Source organism: Cyphomyrmex costatus, unplaced genomic scaffold, assembly GCF_001594065.2.
Source record: "Cyphomyrmex costatus isolate MS0001 unplaced genomic scaffold, Ccosl1.0 scaffold51, whole genome shotgun sequence".
NCBI lineage: Eukaryota > Metazoa > Arthropoda > Insecta > Hymenoptera > Formicidae > Cyphomyrmex > Cyphomyrmex costatus.
Window position 1 is genome coordinate 1,724,349 of NW_017279354.1, and position 20,595 is coordinate 1,744,943.

Here is a 20,595-nt window from a genome sequence, read left to right on the forward strand (position 1 = left end):
ATAATTCTGAATCGCGCGCGTAGCGCGCGCAGAAAAAGGCTAGTATAATAAAAAAGATAAGTTGAAGCCACTCGAATTGATGATTCAACCAACTCATTCTCAGAGGTAAATATGGCAAATTAACTGTCGGGTTGTATCAAGAAACATTTTATCGTTTATTTAATATTGTTCCTTTGTTAAATAAGCATTGAACTTAGTTCTGTAAAGTATGCATTATATTATAGAAATAAATTCAATGTTCATTTAGCACAAGGAAGATATTACAGGAACGTTAAAATGTTTCTTGACGCAACCCGACAGTTAGTTCGCCATATTTAACTCTGAGATTGAGTTGGTTTAAATCAATTTCAGTTCAATTTCCTGATCTTTTTTACAGTACATTGCCACATTCTACGTAATTATCAAAGTGTTATACTGAAATACATTATATATGATATTTTCCAGTATATATCGTCGTAATGATAAAATGGAAAAGAAACGACACAGAGAGATATTGTTGGAGTTATCTTGGAAGAAAATAACGAGAAAAAGCCGTCAAATAAGATTCATCGGCGTCTTATTGCAATGAGCAAAAACACTTCGGTCGCGGTTAAACCTAATCGTTATCGTGTCGCGCGAATGGGGATTAAGATACAGAAAGTAGGTGACCAGCCAAATCAGCCAAGACTATCGATACGCTTGATATAGCCGTTAGTTTACTGTGAACGTAGGTGTATTCTACGGTTATCCACGTGTGGATCAAGTTTATCTTTATCTCGTACAGACAATCTATTGCAAATACCTTGATGCACAGACGAATCTGCTTCCTTGATTGAATCAGTTTTGAGATCGCAAGAGATGACAGTATTATATTGTGTTTTTATTGTAAAATTATCACATCCGCTCGCCTTCTTACTGATCAATCTGAAATCTTTATGCTAAAATATGAACAATTTATTTAAAAAAACACTACATATGATTCTAATATAAAATATTGACTTGTACACCCCTACTACTGGAATTATAACTAACGTTTTATTATTGTAAAATCATTATTCTATTCTTTGATATTTAAGGAAGTATTTTTTTAATAATTAGTACTTATATACCAAAATTATTGATAACATTTAAACTTTATTAATTTATTATTAACATTATTTATAGAAAATATATCGCTTATTATACAGTAAATGCAAAAAGAATTTGTACAGGAGAGATATCTTTAAAAGAAACTACTTTTAAAGAGTAAACGTTAATTAAGAATTTATTAACAGAAAATAAAATAGGCTACTCATTTCTCAAACTAACTGTACCTGAAAAATATGTAAATAAAAATAATTAAAATTTATTAGTTATCTTAAAAATAAGTGAAAATGAAAAGTTTTATTGTCTAGAATTTTTAGGCGCAAAAAGAGTATTCGTATAGTCCATTTAATTTCTAAGATCGCGCGCACGAGCATGTGAATCTCGTTCATTAAGATAAAATGTACTCTTCATATAAAATTGCTAATTAATGTTTATTCTTTACAGATCAAGTTTTTTAATGGAAATTTCTCCAGCGAATACTTTTTGCACTCATTGTATGTGATAAGCTACATGTAAGTATAACATAGAAGTATAACATAAACATAGTAAGAACAGAAATATAAATAGAATAATAAACACAAGCTAAGTAAAATATAAACATTAAAGCAGCAATTACAGAAACAACCAAGCAACCAGCGATGATCCAGTTTTCTATCCATCATTAATCGTCGAGAATTTAAATATTTAATCATCTGGTAGGCACTTTTACAGCTAAGTAAATATATATCTATTAGAACAAACCGGTATTCGATTCAAGTTGTGTCTTAAACGTCAGGAAGAACGTATCATATAGGCGCACGGATCAATGGTCGCTACTCGACCGTACGGATATTATATTAATCAGATTCTCTTAGAAGAGAAGCAAAACATATAAAAATTGAATTTCTAATCAAACTCCATTAATCTATGTGCAAAGTATAGCTATTTTATGAGATTCCGACCAATCCTGAAGCGAAGGCTTTGACATTTTATCATAAGGATTTTAAAAACAGAATCTCGTGAAAAAAAATAAATTTCTTGATAAAATAATGACAAACATTCCATTTTCATTCTAATGAAAAAGACAGTAAAAAATGCTACTGATTTTGACAAATAATATTTTACAAGCTTTACGATCAATAAAATGAAAAAATTGTAATCATTTCTCTTTATCTCATTATCATACATTTACTTCGTCAAGTATGTATAAATAACCACATGTGGGATATTATTATTAGATTATGTATTAAAGAATGAGATTGAAGATTGAAAGACTGAAGTTTGATTCATCAAAATAAAAGAAGTTAAAATTTCTTTATCTTCATTGGTAAAATTTCGATCTTTAATCTTCAATCTCAATCTTCAATGTATAATTTGAGTCTGGCCTAAGTATTCGTGTAAATGTAATACCATCACACTAGAATTTTACGCAAGATTGATCTTCAAACTAACAAGCCGAGGTCATTCATGTCGATGTGGACGTCATTGATAATCTACAAACACAAATTGCCGTGACATCGACGGCAGTGATCGAGGCCTTGGCTGATCTGCAAAACTAGTTCCTGCCTCTATCCGCGCGGAGAATCTCGAAGAATGGCGCGTAGGACGGCGATTGTTTAGTGGCGTTTCGGGCTCGGGTATGGACGCTATAGTAACGGGCTGTAACGCTCGTATACATGTCTGCGATTTCACCACTATGGAATACACTATACCATTTGCGTGTGTTCGGCCACAAAATTGCCTACATCTATATGGCAATAATCCATTCTACATTCCAAACACCTGAACCGGTCGATGATTAGAGAACGATTGCGAAACAACGAATAGGCACAGTAGTCATCATTATAGATGAGATCGGATCTAGTTGGCACACTGGTAATAGCTCTGTCGTTTGTCAGTAGGATGAAATATTAATCATATAGTGCGAAATTTATTGTACAAGAAGCGCCATAATTTACAACATTTTGAGAAATGTCATAAAAAAAAGTGTTACATATATATAGCCGTTAGCACTGATTTCCCCGACCAATAAATACTTTTATTGTATCGTTTAGATAAAGAATTTTTACAAATTAATATCTAGAATACGGATTTTTATCTGATATTTAAAATTTGTGTTCTTAAATTGATTATTAATTTAATATAATATAAACTAAAAAACAAACAACACAACAATTGTATCTGAAGATCATGTATAAAAAAAGAAAGGGCGGTATTGTTACAATCTTTAATATACAAGATGCTATTGCAAACTGTTTAATAAAAAGTATGATAAAAAAATAAAAGTTTCTAATTATATATTAATCGTAAAGACGGTATAAATAAAAGAACTTTAAAAAATATATACTTTCTCTGTAGCGAATAATAATATTTTACAATATTTTTACATAACTTAAAACTTACGTATTCGATAAATAAATTCCGTTTGGTGGTTTCACCAATTTATACAGATCGATTTGCCTGCTTCGGAAACGACCGCGCCCCGACCTTTCTCTCTTCCCGTGGATTTACGCAGCGCTTGCTTGATGCTTGTAAAACGAGGATGATAATCGTTGAATGAATAAAACAATATGATAAATACCGGGCATTCGATCGTTCGTCTCGGACGAACGAGTCTGCTCCAGATTCCGTTCAAGAAGCATCAACCTATAAATACTTTTACTTCACGCGTCGTATCGCGGTCTCGTTCTGTTAAATTGCATGCAAAAAACGCTGATAGTCTTCTTCAATCGGAAAGATTATTTCCCCCCAAATAAAACAAACGATAAAGTTTCATCTCAAACGAAACTTTCTGCGGCCAAACCGTAAAATATTCGCGGTGTTGCGCCGTTTTTAACAGTTATCGATCTTTCCTGAATTTATTAAGTTTAAATTTTTATATCGATATAAAAATAAGCTACAGTTAGGCTGAGTTGTTCCACCTTTCAGCTCACTCTCTCGCTCTCTTACTCTTTTATTCTCCTATCTCTTTTTTTCTTCTTCTTCTATATTCTTTTATTCTCTCTCTTATTTATTCATTCTTTTGTTTATTCATTAGATGAGTTATCATGTAATTTGTTCAAAGATGGAACAATTCTTAAAGCGTTTAAATTAATATAATAGTCGAATTCACACACAAAATACTTGTTAAATATGCATTTGTGGTACTTTATATAATCATCATAATTTAAATTCATCAGATTTTAAAAAATTAATTTGAAATTGTTTGTCTGCAAGGTGTTTACAAGTGCGTAATATATCAAACAAAAAAAATAGAATCATCAATTGATTCTATCCATTATATTCTGCAAAAGAACATGTATTATAATTTACAATAGACTCAACAATATATTATAACACACACAACATTGTATTATAATACAAGGATACACCGTCGATCATGGGTTATCACGCAATTTTGCAGCCAAAACAGGACTGAGCATTCGATCGTAGATCATTTGGGTCGTAAAGCATCGATCATCGATTCGCAGAGGCGGCACGACCCGAGTCTTACATTTTCCCTGACGCTCGTAATGGTTCAATTACGACGCGATTGCGTTAGCTGCAACAGCGCGCATTTGTGGCCTCGTATGCCCTTACGAGGAATGCGTAATCAGCGCGAATCACCACATCTATACCGTGAATTATTGACTATTAATCAAACACGAATTATTGTAGAAAAAGCAAAAATGAATATAATAGCTCTATCGAACAAATTAAAGGGCAATTTGCATGTAAGCAAGCGTGCCGTATGGAACTATAGTTGCGGAAGTATATTGTGTTGTTGAAACATTTATCCAATCATCTAATGTATTATTTAACTGTATTATTTAACCATGTTGATGAGTCATGTTCCATGATAACGATAACACATTTGCGTTCTATTTACGAGCTACACATAGTGTACATACATTGCGCTTTGAAGATTTCCTAAAATTAGTCCACAATTTGTTACAGAAGAAGGTACATAAACGAAGAGAAAAGATTTCATTAAATAAACCAAATGTTACTTTTTTCTTCAACGTTACCGTTATATATCTAGTTATGGATGCAATATAAATTATACAAGCGCGAAAATAGATTTATAAACTTGTAGCTTATGAATTTTTAATTTTGTTGCCTAGACATTTTGCGAACATACGTAGACTTTATTACACCTTTTTCGCGCTACATGTCTTCGTGACGACCAATAATAAATTTAATGACCGGTCTTTTCCTCACGTAAACCAAACCGTTCGAAGTGGCTCCATAATCAACGTTCGTAATATCCGCGATGGAATCGCACGTGTATTGTAAAAGGAAAATCGCGCGGTATTCAAACAACTCTAATTATGTAAAGCAGATACTTAAACTAGATTTACAAGGCGATACAGCGGACCTTGCGGCAAAATTGCGCGAACACGGAATGCTTTCGAACAATACGACGAACCGATTGCGTTTGTTGTTCGATCGTGCCACCTCTATCAAAATGGTGTCGGTTATTCGGATAATCCACGCTATTAATCGCAATCATTTGGTGCCAAAAGAAACCTTAGAAGCTTAAAAATAATTTTTCTTTCTTCATTGATACAATCTATCTATTTTTACCATTCTGAAGATCAGAGTATCGAAAATAATACAATTCAACAGATTTCGTGCGTGAATTTGACTATCGCGTTAATTTGAATCGCTTTAATATAGATTATTTTTGTATATTATAATAAATTTAAGTCTAATAAGTTTGGTGATATAATAACTCTAATGAGTAACTTTGCAGAATAACGCAAAATTACTTTTAAATTTTGACATGAAATTACGTGCCACGCATTGAGAATTACATCACTTTTATTATACAAACATTTTTTCTTATTGTATGAATGTAGAGACTTCATTAGACTGCAGCTAACGAGAGAAACATTTCGAGGAGCACAATGTCGGATGACATCGATTCATCATTCAAGCGCTGACGAAAATAACCAGTAGAGGTGAGCGCTATTAGGCGATACGAATTGCGACAATTTCGAATATCATGTTGATGCATCACGCCATTCCATCATTGAGAATGGACACGCCGCCGACGGCGTTGTCGCTGGTCGTCTCACCTCTCTCCCTATCCTACCGCGCGTATTTTCTGCGCGAGAGCAAGCGGCGAGGTAGAGAGGTAGATAGACAGAGATGGTGTATCAGCTGCGTGCTGTACTAATCTCTCGTTCCATGTTTTCTGGCCTAGGGATCACCGATCGAGCGAAGCAACCGTCCGAAGAAAAATGGTTACCAGCATGCCCTAGTCCAGGTCACGATGGAACCTCTTCGAACCAAGAGAAAGAGAGCGAGATGGCGAGCAAAACGCAAGACTGCAAAAGGAGAGAGAGAGAGAGAGAGAGAGAGAGAGGGAGCAAGACGAAGAAACAGAATACGTTCTCTTGGCACTGCGGCAAGGCGGATGCTGTAGGGACGTGAGATTCTTGGCAACCGGGCGGAGTTGCCTGCTAACTCCGTACCACCATAAGGATCGCGGTCGTTGGATGTTTATATTCGTGATAGTGCCTCTCTCTGTCCCCAAATAACCGGCCGAATGGCGACCAATTCTCGTGCCGGTACGACATATTGGGCGCCTCCGAATAGCGACTCCAAATAGCGGGCACCCGCGCGGCACCGCTTGTTGAGAGAAAGAAATATGGTCGCGATATAGCGGTGAAGGCACGGTTTGTACCACGTCGGGTATGATCGGTGCTGGTACAGGCTAATAATCTCTGGGATGCCCAGAGAGTCGCTACGACGCGCCTTAATCGTTAGAGTGGTGGAGATTTTACGGCCGTTTCTGTCCGGTTCGCCACTCGATGTCGTGGAAAATGCGGGCTGCAAAGTGAGTAAGTTAGCGTGCCGCGCTTCGTTCTCTTCTTTTTTCTTTCTTTCCTCTCTTTCTCTTATGCTCGCGCAATGTCCGTGAGCAAAAATTTATCGCACGATCTCCGCAGGACTAGCCTCTAGTGCCAACCATCATCCCTCCTGCAATCATCCCGTAGGGCCATTCCCATAAAGATTCGTTAAAGTTAACTGGAGCTTAACCGACCTCCCGCCTCTTTCCAGTTCTGTCTCTAAAAAGAGTCGGTTAAAGTTAGCCTTAACTAATATTTATGGAAACGACGCTTACGAAAGCATTCGATTTCTTTTCCATATAGAATATTATGGGAGACTGATGTGGCGCATTACAGAAGTAACATAAAAGCGACGGCACAAAAGTCGACTGAGTATATACCTCTTGCAATCATAGGTTATTAACAATCTGTATATTCAAATGCGTGCACGTTAAAATTTATCTGTAGTAATAAAATTAAATAATTCAGCTCTAATTTCTTTCAGTTTCTGCCAAAATTTCTAATAAAATAATAATAGTTTCTTCATCGCTTTGTAATCTTAAATAAATGATTTCCATTGTCCTTCGTTTGTGCTTTATGTTTTGAAATATATAAATGCGAGAGTGATATGTAGAACGGCAACGAAAATTATACACTTGAGGTGAGTTAAAATTATTTAAGGAAGATCCAAGTTATTAGGACTGAAACGTAACCCCCGACTCAACTATGCTTGATCCAAGCTATCGTTAAGTAATTTTTTTTCTCTACCTCAAAATTAAAATCCAAGTGGGATAAATGAATAATACTCTAGACTTTTAGAATACGAAAATTATCTTCAGCAGAGGCAGCGAAAGAATCGACGAGAGAGATCCAATTATACTCGTGGTGAAGCATCCTACAATATTAATTTAGCAATTGATGAACACCACTTACTCAAGTGGAGAAACGCGTAATTCGTTTTGTATCGTGAAAATGGGAGAATGGCTGATCTACTGTCAGGTGCAACACCTACTTTTAGCAACACAATGAACACGCAGAAAATCACAGGAATTATTTATCCCCGGCATTCCAGAACGGCGTGCTGTATGGTGCGCGTAAGTGAAAGCGGTGCGTGGCGATTTCTCGGAGTAACATTAATTTGACAAGCTAATAATTCCGGCAGGCCCGCACCGCCGCGCCGCGCCGCGCCGCTGCGGCGTTCCCCGTCCAGTTCCTAGCTTGTATTTTCACTGGAAAAGATCGGGGGAAACAACGAGTCTGTTTATCTCACGAAATAGTTGACGCTGCTTTCGGCAGCGCGATAAATCCTTCCGTCGCGGTCAGATGCACACGTCACGTACTATAAATACTTAAAGGTGCATTTGCGCACAGACGATCGGTTGATGGACTTGAAAGCTCCTTTGTATACAGGTCCTACGCTGAGAAGTTATAATTTTATTAGTCAAACGCCTGACATCGAGAAGAAGGTGAAATATACCTGTCCGCCTGAAGGGTGCATAATATTAAAAACGTTCAATTGCCAGCCAATGTAATGAAACTCTTATCTATCTGTCGTCCTAGCTAAACACAACTGTCTCTACACTAACGGTAAAGATAACGGATGAAGGGATGTTGCGTAAAAAATGATAGCGCGTACTCACGAGTCAAGGTTCGTTAACATCAAGATGAAATTAATTCAAACGATAAAACGATGTGGTTTATTAAATGTCGAGCACTGATAACAAGTGATTAAATATTATTTAGAAGTCCATGTGGCTATCTGGCGATCTTAAGTAAGGCAAAATGTACATTTATCAACGAGAGCCTAAGGAAGAATTAAAAACGGGCGGGGACGGATGCCACGCAACGGAGCGGAAACGAGGCGTGCGGTTCAGAGATTTGAGGGAGAGTCAGCAGGTGCGTGTGGGCGAATATGTCAAACGTCGAAAAGCGTTAGAGAATTTCGTCCGCGAGCTTGACGTTGCGTGTCGACTACGAGCCTCCGGAGATCCAAGAGGCTCGTAATCTTCGGTGTCGGAGCGCCGAGCTCGCGCTCGCATGGACCCGTTCCAAAGTAAAGCTGACCAGCATTCATCACATTTGGATTATTCGCCCGGCATTTCGTCTCTCGCCTCGTCTCCTTGCTAAATTTATGTGCCGGTGATCATTACGCCCGCTGCCCACTCTATCGGTTAATTCGTCGGGTTTGCGTGCCCGCCCCAACAACGCAAAGAACTCGCATGTTATTATGTTGTTACTGATGTTGTCATCAACACTTATTTGAAATAAAAGAACATTTTCTTTCACGAACGCGTAAGTGATATATTACCTTGGTAATAAGTATAAAGCTCTTTCAATGTATTGCATTTTCTTCAAAAAAAAAGAATTAAAATTTTTATAAAAATAAACATTTTCCAATGAAATTTTTATAAAATAAAGTTTTTTACTTTAGTTTAGTTACTTTTAGATACAGAATTTTTATATCGATTTTTGCAGGTGTTTTGTACTTCTAACCAAAGCTGAAGTAACGCTAAATTTTTTTTGTACATTCTGGATGCCGTATGTATTATTTTTTACTATAATTGTCCGTATTTGTTGCATGACGTCTTTCATTTTATGACTGACTGGAATACACAAGTAGATAGTAAGTAACATAAGCTCGCAGAATCCAACAAGAAATATTTTTCACTATGAAACCACATATGCTAACCGCTATTAAAATAATAAAATGTATCTATAACGGTTCGATATCAGAATCCGCTCTTCCGCGTATAAAATAAATGCCGATCGATGAGCTGTAGAAAATAGATCAGCGGGAACGAACGGCGTTGGTTACTGCAGGCAACCTTGGCGCAGAAACCCGGAGATTGCGGTGCGTCTTCAGTTACCATAATCAACTTGAATCTGTTCGTCTCTTTTGTCGTATATTAGTAGTCTTTACATGCAAGAAGTGATTAACTTAATGTAATTAAGTTAACACTCTGTTACAATTTATTAGATAACGTTAAATTATCGTTTAAAATAATAAGTGTGCAACTAAACAAAAAGTTAAACACTAATTATTATTATATTACTTACTCATTTCGCTTTTAACCTTTAACAGGTGTTGCTCTTTAATCGTTACAGCAATAATTCAATGAATAAATCAAATTGAACATTTGATAACCATATCACGCGACTAAAACTGGATTTTGCTTTCTTACACGCAATTTCAAGCAGTTACGAGGTAAATATCACGTGCGAAAAACGTCTTGCCATCTTTACGTAATCAGCCATGCAGACGATTATAGCACGCATCTATACTTGTTTAGTTAAATCAAAATGCCGTATATTTTACTGTATCGATCAAAGTTATACGTTCAACTTGACAAAAATGTGCAACGTTATGTTCTTATGTAACTCCGAGTAAAGTTTACATAACGGTCGCCACAAGTTGGCGACACGTCACGATACCGCGACAGGAAATTAGTTTTAGTCCGTACTGCCTTCTCGAGAGATAATCTCTCGCGGCTCGGCACACTCGATTTTCAACTCTTACGTCAACCTTTGCTGTTATCTTACCGATATAGAAATCGCATTTTGCACTTTACGCATTGATAAGCATACGTGGAACAACAGATCAGATAAAGATCTTGTAAAATTACTAATTCATACGTCACATTTAAACATAACTATCTGAGATTCTGATAAATATCATTTATCTCACCCAAAGATTATATCTATTTAGACTAAGAATCTGATGTAACATTTTACACTCTACACAGGAATACAAAAAAAAATATAAAATATATTATAAATATTATTAAATATATATTCTTGACATATATATAAATATGTAAATATATACACGTTGTATCATTAAAAATTTGTTAAATTTATTGTCGAAATTTTGGATATATTTTGGTATGTAATCTTGTTCTCAATCTCTTCTGAAAAAATCCTCAAAAATTTCACAACAAGATGCCAATTGACAAAACTTGATCGCACGATAAGCGCACCGGAAAGATCGTGCAACGACAAAATTACCGATCGACCCCGTGGAATGTTAATAAGCCTTCTTGGTAATACAATGTCCTCGACCACACATTCCGGACGTATTGTAAGTCGCCATTACTAACTTTGAAACACGTGCGGGTGTAGCTTTCAGCAAACGACCTGAGTAAATAGCGGGTGATTGTCAGTACGAAACACAGTGCACATCAAAAGTCGTCTACTTTCTACTTTGTTACATGTCAACTTCGTTATAAATTCTTTAAGAAATTTAAAATCACTACTTGTAGAGAAAGTTTAAATAACTGCTACTTCTTTTACGTAACAACTTTTTTTCATTTTAAATATAAAGTATATGAACGCTTTCAAATAAAATCAGAATAAAATCTGTTCTGAATTAAATAAGAAATAAAAATTCACTGTTTATTTTTATCTCTGAAACTTATTTGCGTAAAGCATTTTACATGTACGATATATGTATATATAATATCTTTAATGAAAAAATTAATAACATTGTTAATTTGACTTGTGCATTTGTAAATGAAAAAAGTACACAATTTTTATAATGCAAATTTCTAGACAGCAAGCTCAATAAAAAGCAAATACTTATTGTTAGTTATGACAAAAACTCTGTATACTTTTAATTTTTATCAGTATTCATGAATCATATAAATTTAATTTTCTTTAATTTTTTATAATCAACATAAAAATTAAAACGTAAAATTTATATTTCAACATATAAAATGGAGAATAATATTTTATTAGATATAAATTCCGTGTGTATAATTTTTTATTAAAAAAAATATTAAACAAAGCAATTTTTTAAATGAAAAAAAAAAGATGAAGCCGAAAGCTTTTGAACCTACAGGTTAGAGTATTAACCTTACCATACAGAAAAAAAAACAAGTACAAATAAAGTATGATGGGAACAGCGTACTTCGCAAAGTAAACGTCTGGAAAGAATTCCATTCTTTCGAACGTCCTTCAGACATTCCTTCAAACGTCTGTCAGTCAATCTTTTGCGATGTTTGGATTATAAGTGTTTCTGACAATTCTTGTAAACAATATGATATAATTCGGCGTCGAAATTATTACTAATACATTTCACCGAAGCGTTAAATGTCAAAGCAACACATAGTTTATTGATTTCTGCATTCAGGATGATAGCGATGTGCCGGTTTAATAAGAGTCTAATATTAATAAGAGTCTAATTTAACATCATAGGATGAAAGTCAACTACCCGCTAAACGTTACTTGTTTAGTTGTTTCATCTCAAATGCCGCCGATAAAGAAGCGTGATATCCTCAGTTGTTTTGCCATCCGAACTTCAAAGTCGCAAAATCGAGAGCACAAATCCGCACACATAATTCTGTAACGTTAGTCTCAACATCATCGCCGAATTGTGTACGTATGTTTCTCTAATATTAGAAAATGTCCCACATAACATGTCACAAAAGTGATCTTTTTAATTCTAAGAGCTGTACATAATAAGTTTATTAATATTACGTACTCGCTCCTATAAACGAAGAAGCACGAGTGAGATCTTAGATTAGAATAAAATATTATATTCTAATTAAATAAACATACAGAGTAAAGTTACGAAATCTCATAAATATAATAAGAATATTATATATATAACATAAAATAATACTTCAGATTAGATATAATCTCTATGGAATTATGATTACATTAAGACTCAAAATAAAAAAACAAAATGGCAAATTATTTTTTAATGGATTTTTTTTGTAACAGTGCATTAAGTTTTCTTGCAAACGTATTTATCCAATAAAAAAAAAAAAATATACCTCTAGCAGAGCGTGGTTTCGATCCACGGACCTCTGGGTTATGGGCCCAGCACGCTTCCACTGCGCCACTCTGCTGTACGTATTACATGATGTCAAAAGAATGAATTAAAAGTTACGCTTATAAAAGATCTATTAAAAAAAATGAGAAAAATTATTTGTTTGTAATATTAATTGTGAATATAATTGCATCAAACATTTTGCAACAATTAAAAAGGAATTTAACTTTCTTTAAATAAATTAACTAAGCTAATCTCGTTAATCTTGAAGTAGATAGATTGTTTAAAATTTAAAAAATGCTCAAGTAGTGCTCAGAACATACCCTAACATTTTTTACAGTTATATTTTTATTATTATGTTATAAATAAAACATTCGTTATATTTTATTAAATAAACATAAAAGTAATAAAACTTTAAAAATATATAACTTTAAAAGTTCTATGAGCAATTCTATGAGATTCTAATGATAAATAATACCTTAAAACATAAATCGTACAAAATTTGCATTATACCATATAAAATATTGAGTAACAGATAAGACAAATAGTGAATTAAAAAAATACAAAGAATTATTTAAAAATTCCATTGTTGCTTAAAAGCAGGAAATATTTATAAAAACTCTGCAGGATGCTATGGCCATTTTCGAGAGAATTCCAATTGATCACATTATGATTGGATATAGCTACACAGCGCCCGGTGTTTACAGTTTTCCGTTGGTTAAGTGCTGTGATTCTAAGTATTTTCCAGCAAAAATACAATATAACCAGAGAGAAACTTGTGAGTAATCATCCAAACCTTTTTCGTGTACCAAACCTCATAGAGTAATAACTATGTTTTTGTAATTTTCTTCTATGCTAGTGTAATGCTGAATTTATATTCGGACCAACCGAATGAACTGAAAGTCTAGAGTTCAAGAAATGTTGCACTGACGTTTCTGACAGTGCAGTTTGGCATAGCACTAAGTGGTTCCGTACTCGCGCCATGTCAGGGCAGCATTAGAGCAAAGTCAGTGTATATGATATGTGCCAAATTCGCCAACAGATGACATAGTATAATGCAGTAAATCATTACATCTCCATTGTTTGCAACTGTTATTATTCAATGAAATAATCGTGCATTCGGTATTACACTAGATTTGTTCTTTATTCCTACACTACCTGAACTGGTGCACAGAAATTAAATTAAAATAAACAAATGTATGTATATTTGTTTCACTTTAACTTATTGCACCGTGTGTACTATTAATAATTCACAAATAATACACCGTGTGTACTATTATTAATTAATAATTCAGACAGTGCAAGAATAAAAAAACAAATCTATATTGTTTCTTGCTGAAAAGCACCAACTATATCCTTGTTAAGTCCTGTATCTACCGAATTTTCGAACCGAGAAATGTGTAGCCAATTAACTTTTTCTATAAGAACTACATGTTGATCAATGTTGATTGGCTACACATTCCTAGATCCAAGAATTCGGACAGAGTTCTAGCATCGTGGACACTGGGCTTTAGAAAACGACTTCTATGAGTGGCTTATATCGAATCGCAACGTGGTTAATCAATACCTACACCACCTATCTCCGCTTAAAACTACCCTTCCACTTATTCACCCTTTGCACAAGTGCATTCGAGAAGCAGAGTGGCGCAGTGGAAGCGTGCTGGGCCCATAACCCAGAGGTCCGTGGATCGAAACCACGCTCTGCTAGTTACTTTTTTTTTTAAAGGTGCTTACAAAAAATTGTTTAATCTGAAGATTTAAACAACATAGTGATTCATATTAAACTTAACAAATACAAAGAAAAAATTTTGTTAACATTTATTACATGTAAGATTTTTCAAACTAGACTGTCTTAATGTACTGCAGAGTTTGCAGAATCTTCAAAAGAAAAGTAATACAAATGAAAATTTATTTGAATTTCATATTATGTGTGGATTGTGTTCTAAATACGTCGCCTTTTGATTAAAAAAAATAATACAAATTGAATTCAAATAGAAAATAGGAAAAAATTGAAAACGATCAAAAAACATAAATCAAATGACAAATGAAAATAGATATGTTCGTTTGACATGTAAATGTTTCATGTTGCGTAACATTATTGCTGTCATGTCTCTGAAATTCAAAATTGAAGAGGAGCAGGGCAATAGTTATGTTCTAAAGTCCCGTAACCCCGTTAACGATCGTTCCACGTGTACATACACGCGTGTGCGCGACATCCAAGCGCAAACGACCGGGGATGCCATTCTTTCGTCATTGTCGCTCCGAGAAGGAGTCGAGACGACGAGAGTTCAGGAGTTCACCGGAGTTCACAGACATAAATTCGGTGGGTGTCGTGCCCGCCGCAGAGTCCGATCAGTGCCTCGTCCTTCTCCCTTTCTTAAACACACCAATGTTGGTTAACTGTAAATGTAATTTTTACTGAACCCTCTCTTCTTCCCAGAACTAGAATTAGCGGTAGACGAAGAACACAAGTTACAATTAAAGTTAACCAACGTTGATGAAACCGGCTGTTGGGCGCTCACGTAACTGGCATTTTCTGCTTACTTCGATTATACCACGTAAACGAAAAAAAAAATTTCTTGAATATACTTTCTCCCGTTAATTATTGATTAACCGGTTGCAATCAGGTTAAGTAATGGTAAATCAATTTGACTTGATATCGACTTGGGTGACATTTTCCTGCACTTTATTCACGCGCGTTCGATTTATGGTAAATCTGATTACGCGCGATGTTCTCGTTGGTGGCGATACCTTTATGTGAATATGTGGAGGTATGGAGTTATTTTTTGGTACGCGAACAACACGATGTTGTCGCGCAACAGAGCAATGTCGCATAAATCATACGTAAATAGAAATGAAAAGAGGCAAAATAGAGAGAAAGCGAATGGCCGGCGTCACGCGAGCGGACGCGTGCAATCATCACCGTAACAATAGCGACTGGCTTACAAGGCGCGTGAATTCACGGCACTCGCTCGTCGCATCTAGTTTTCTAAGGTAGAATATCAACGCGTAAAGGTGCACTTTCATACATACGAGCGAAGCAGCAGACGAACGAACGTACCTATGTTCACGTGTGTTCATAGCGAGGTTTCTTCGCTGACGCGAAGAACTTCCTTCGTCAATAATCTATCCACCCACGCGTTCTTCAAGGACTCGTCGATTATGTCTGATTCGAATAATGAATCGAGAAGTAAATTTAAATGTTGGATAGGGACACTCGGTGAATAACAATGGAACTAGTCAAATATCTATCATTATTCGTTTTTACTGAGAAAAAAGGATTTAGTATTTTATAACTATATATAATTGTATCATTTTGATTAAGAGCTCTATTTTTATAATTAGTACTAATAATATCACTAATAATAATTGTATTCATATATAGTTCTACCGAAAAAATATTGATACCAAAACGACTATAAATTATAGTTAAATTATAATCATTTTTTCTTAGTAAATTTTATTATTATTTAATAGTAGTTATGATAAAATATTTTTATACCGTTACGTCAATTTCGTAAGTCGCCTAATTGATACTTTAAGTCTTCGGGCTTTGGATTATGCGATTTGCATTGAAAATCTCTATAGCAATAGCTTGTTATAAAGTCGAAGCTTAAAGTGTGCACCAAGATCGGCGTTGCACGATCGAAGCCGCTTAACGGGTAGAAATAAACATCTCGAGCGATCCAGGTGTGCTTCCCTTTTAAGATCTGGGATCTGAAACTAGCTCCTACATACACGCCAGCCACGGTGGCATGCGGCTGCTGCTACCACATCATTAACACCAACCGTGAAATGATGTACTATACGTTTAAAAATTTTTACGGAAAAGCAATTTTCTTTAAAAGAAAAAAAATCTATTATTAAATGAATTTCAGAAGAAATTATATCAAATTGCAACTAAATATAAGCGCATTAAAATATTGCAGAAAATATATATAACAAATTGTAGTTAATCTCAGAACAAAAAATTTTAAGTTTAGTGAAAGGCTTAATAAATTGTGTGAATATAAATTATTTTGTTAAATATAAAAAGATGTTTTCTGTAATATTGTATCCCCCATTTGAAAAATGTATATTAATGTTACACGAATTTTCTAATTTTTATTATAATATATTCTTTACTGCTATAACATTTAGAACATTTTGAAAAAACTAAAATATAATTTTGCAAAGAAATGATGTCGGTTCCCTCGGTGCGATATAAATTGTAAAATAAAAGTATTATGAAAGCATTCTACATAAGATTCAAAATTTTCCGATAATTACATTGAGAAAAATATTCTGGCTGTATAACACAAGAAATACAAATAAAAAATCTAATCATATAAATCAAAATTCTAGTTGTCATCATTAAATTTCTGATATCTTAACCAGATCTAATAGAGTTAACTGTAAATATATATCTCTCTCTCTCTCTCTGAAAGATTTGTACCTTCCATCTAATTAAATTTATCAAAATTCCGATGCAACAAGACATTTTTTCTACTGTACTCTATGTAATCTCATAAGCAGATTATTGCTATAAATCACTAAAATGTTGAACAAGCATTTTCCTATAGGTGCAATAATCAAAAAGTATTTTTTATTATAAAAAGATATTTCGTAATATTGGAACATTTTGATAATTACTCGCTCACAAACATATCTGTGCAATGAGAAAAGTACCTAATTGAAAATGGACGAACCAGATTTTGATAAATAATGCTTTCCAATAAGAGACACAGTATAATACAATAATCATTTCATTTCTGTTTACATTAGTAAGAAAGATGGAATAATTCAAAGTATTACACTGTGTCGTTTACGTCCTGCTGGAAAGCACTCTACGGATCGTATTCATAGTAGTGATTTAATTTGATAAAGAGATTCGATTTGAGTTAGATTTAAATCGATCATTCATTTCAAAAACTCTTCTCAAATCACTTTAATAAATCCGATTAGTTCAAGCTTCGGTTCAAACTTAGTTCGTTTGAAATGAGGATCAATCTTGGCTCGATCTACAAAGATCTAAGAATGCAGCCCGTAATCGATTAAAATTCCGGTTATCTCAAATAGAATTCTAGTAAAGTTAATAAAAAGATTCTGATTCGTCCATTTTCAACCAGACATTTTTCCCATTGTGCAGATCACTGCTGTAGACCATTGCGAGATGCCGAATAGGCACATAAAGCGTAACAAAGTAAGGCGGCTGCGGCCGCAACGGGCCGGTGACTCCCCCGATGCAGTTCCTGGTGACGTCTGACTAAGCGTTCTATTTCGACTCGCACTCTCGGAGGCCGCGTGACTAATCCACCGCGCGCATACATCAACGCAGGTGGAACTCATCCGAGAATGTCGCGTTTCGAGATTTGGATTAGTAGGCGAGAGGGAGCGTACACGGGAAGCGTTATTACGGCATTGTGCTCATAAATGCTCGTGCGCGATCGTTACTCCGCACAACACCTTGTTTTTGTACGATTTAAACTGCAGATCTCTCTGCGTGATCGATGCGATGCGTGACGCAGTAAATGTTCCACGAGATGCACGAAGATCACCGAGGACGGTAAAACGGAATCGTGCATCTTCTCTAAAATTTTTAGAGTAAATCTCACTCTGAAGAATGAAATACCACTCTTGAAGTTATGAAAATTGAGCCCCTCTTTTTCAAAATTGGTTCAATGTTCACTCTTTAGTGTGAGATTTTACTCCAGAATATTTAGAGAGTTGAGATACTTTTCGGGTCACTTTCTATGTCGCTGTGGGGTTACATCACGGGTTTCTTTTTTTAGTGAAAAGCGATAAGGTCATCCGTTGCATGACTGTTACTTCGTGAATAAGCAAATTCTGCGATCGCTTACCGAGAAACGGAGAATGTGTTTACAGTACCTATCGCTTTCGTCGGACAACGCGACGGGAATAGGAATAAGCGATCGCCAACGGAAGTTGAAGGATCACTTTCGTTTGTGCTCTTCTTTTTTCTCGTCCGATCTAGCGAAATTTTTCATGGTGGTCGTGGAACGCGCGTATTCGTCGCGTAAACGCGAAATCGGTAGAAAGTTTCTGTTTCGAAAACAAAGCGCACATGGAGAATCGTTATGCAAACTGCGTAGTCTACCATAGACCGGCACTCGTTATAGCACCTATTTTTCTCAAAATCAAAATGCAAGGTGTGACGAGTGCAGGTGCTTGGAATGCTAAATATATATTCAACACGTATTGAACTGCGAACGAGACCTGTGATGGGCCAGCAAGAGTAATTCATCGATAAAAAGAAACGTAAAGATAAATATAGAAAAACTAAAATAAATTTTATTTTTTCATTGTAATTTTAATTAATGTTGCATCATTCTTTAATTGCATCACTTTATTTTAGAGAATAATACCGTTGAAATTTTTTTATATCTTGGTTTAATCAATTTAATAGATTTTTCATATTTACTAATATATAATTGTTATCATTTAATTTTTATATTAGGAAGAGGAATAATTTTTGATCCAGCATATTTTAATTTATTCCTTAGCACACATCAGACTTATATTTATATAATGTTTTTGCAAAAAAAATTCCTTGATCCAATAATAAAATATTTAAACTAAACTCTCAGATTAAAGAAAAAATTACGCTTTAAAATAATATATAAAGAAACAAATCATATTATCAAGTATACTTAGCAATTGATAATACTTTTTCACAGGTATATTTTCTTTAGAGGTGCGAAACGATTTGTGGGTTATCGCCGTGTCGTGATCCATTGCTAATGCCAACGTTTCTTAGCAATACTTAGCAATTATTAGCACATTATTAGCATACATACACTGAGAAAAAAATTGTTTATTTGACTAAATTAATTTAGTGGTTTTATTTCTTTCGTTGAAGACTTTATGAAAGTCAAATATAATATGTTTGATTTAAATATACACATTCTTTATCGAAAAAAATGAAGACTGACTAAATCAATTTAAACGTACAATTTTTTTCTCAATATAAGAAATAATAAATATATGTTATATGATAAAACATCTAGGTATAAAATATCTAGATATATGACACAGAAAATTATTTACTTAAAATTTGACATTTCATAATTTCTTCTATTACTCTTGATGTACAGTAGAAAAGTTACATTAGCGTTTGAATTCTTGTTCGAGTATCCCCTACCCTTTATATTTTCAAAAAGCATACAAGGGCTTACCTCAATTACTCGACCTAATTCCTTTGATATTTTACGTTTCCCATTCGTCCAAAGACGGCGAAACAAGCCTCGCCTTCGGCGTTTCTCATTTCTAGTTCGGCGAAGGAAGGGAGAGACGCACGTGTCGCGCGTCTAGGAAAGGACGAGAGCCGGAATCTGAAACAAAGGATTCAGATGGAGGAGAGAGAATGGACGAAGAGAACGCGGCGACCATCTTCCTAGTCGTAATTTAAAGCGCGAACCGCGTATATAGCTGAGTTGAGAACATGAGTAAGATTTCGGTGTTGCCGATCGTGCTGTGTGTTCGTACAAACATATCTCTCGCCTTAGAACTATTTATTTTTAACCCTTGATGCACACGATGATTTTCTCATCCTTTATACTACATACGATGAGTCACACTCGTGTTCCGAGTTAATTATCGCTTTAACATATATATGTATATAAAAATTATTAAATAATTCTTACATGTACTTAACATTTTTAGAAAATATTTGTAAGGTTGTGTATTTAAGATATATATATATAATATGTTATAACTAATTACTCTTAACACTTTTAATTTTTCAAAGAAAGGAAATGTGCAAGATATAAATGACCCACATACATACACACACATACAATCGTGTATATTAATTGTAAGAGTTAATTATAAGAATGCTCCTCGAACAGAATTACGGGAAAAACAGAATATTAATTAATCTATGGTATATATTGTAGATAAATATAATCTACATTAAATAATTCACAATTAACCCTCTGGAGCTGACGGTGAGTCTATGATTGCTTG

The 20,595-nt window shown here is 34.6% G+C and overlaps 2 non-coding genes across 2 annotated transcripts; one reads left to right on the forward strand and one right to left on the reverse strand.

The window, feature by feature from the left end:
- Positions 1-12,637: 12,637 nt before the first annotated feature.
- Positions 12,638-12,709, reverse strand: TRNAM-CAU (transfer RNA methionine (anticodon CAU)). The gene has a single exon. It is a non-coding gene; the product is annotated as a tRNA-Met (tRNA).
- Positions 12,710-14,265: 1,556 nt separating this feature from the next.
- TRNAM-CAU (transfer RNA methionine (anticodon CAU)) lies at positions 14,266-14,337 on the forward strand. The gene has a single exon. It is a non-coding gene; the product is annotated as a tRNA-Met (tRNA).
- Positions 14,338-20,595: the final 6,258 nt, after the last annotated feature.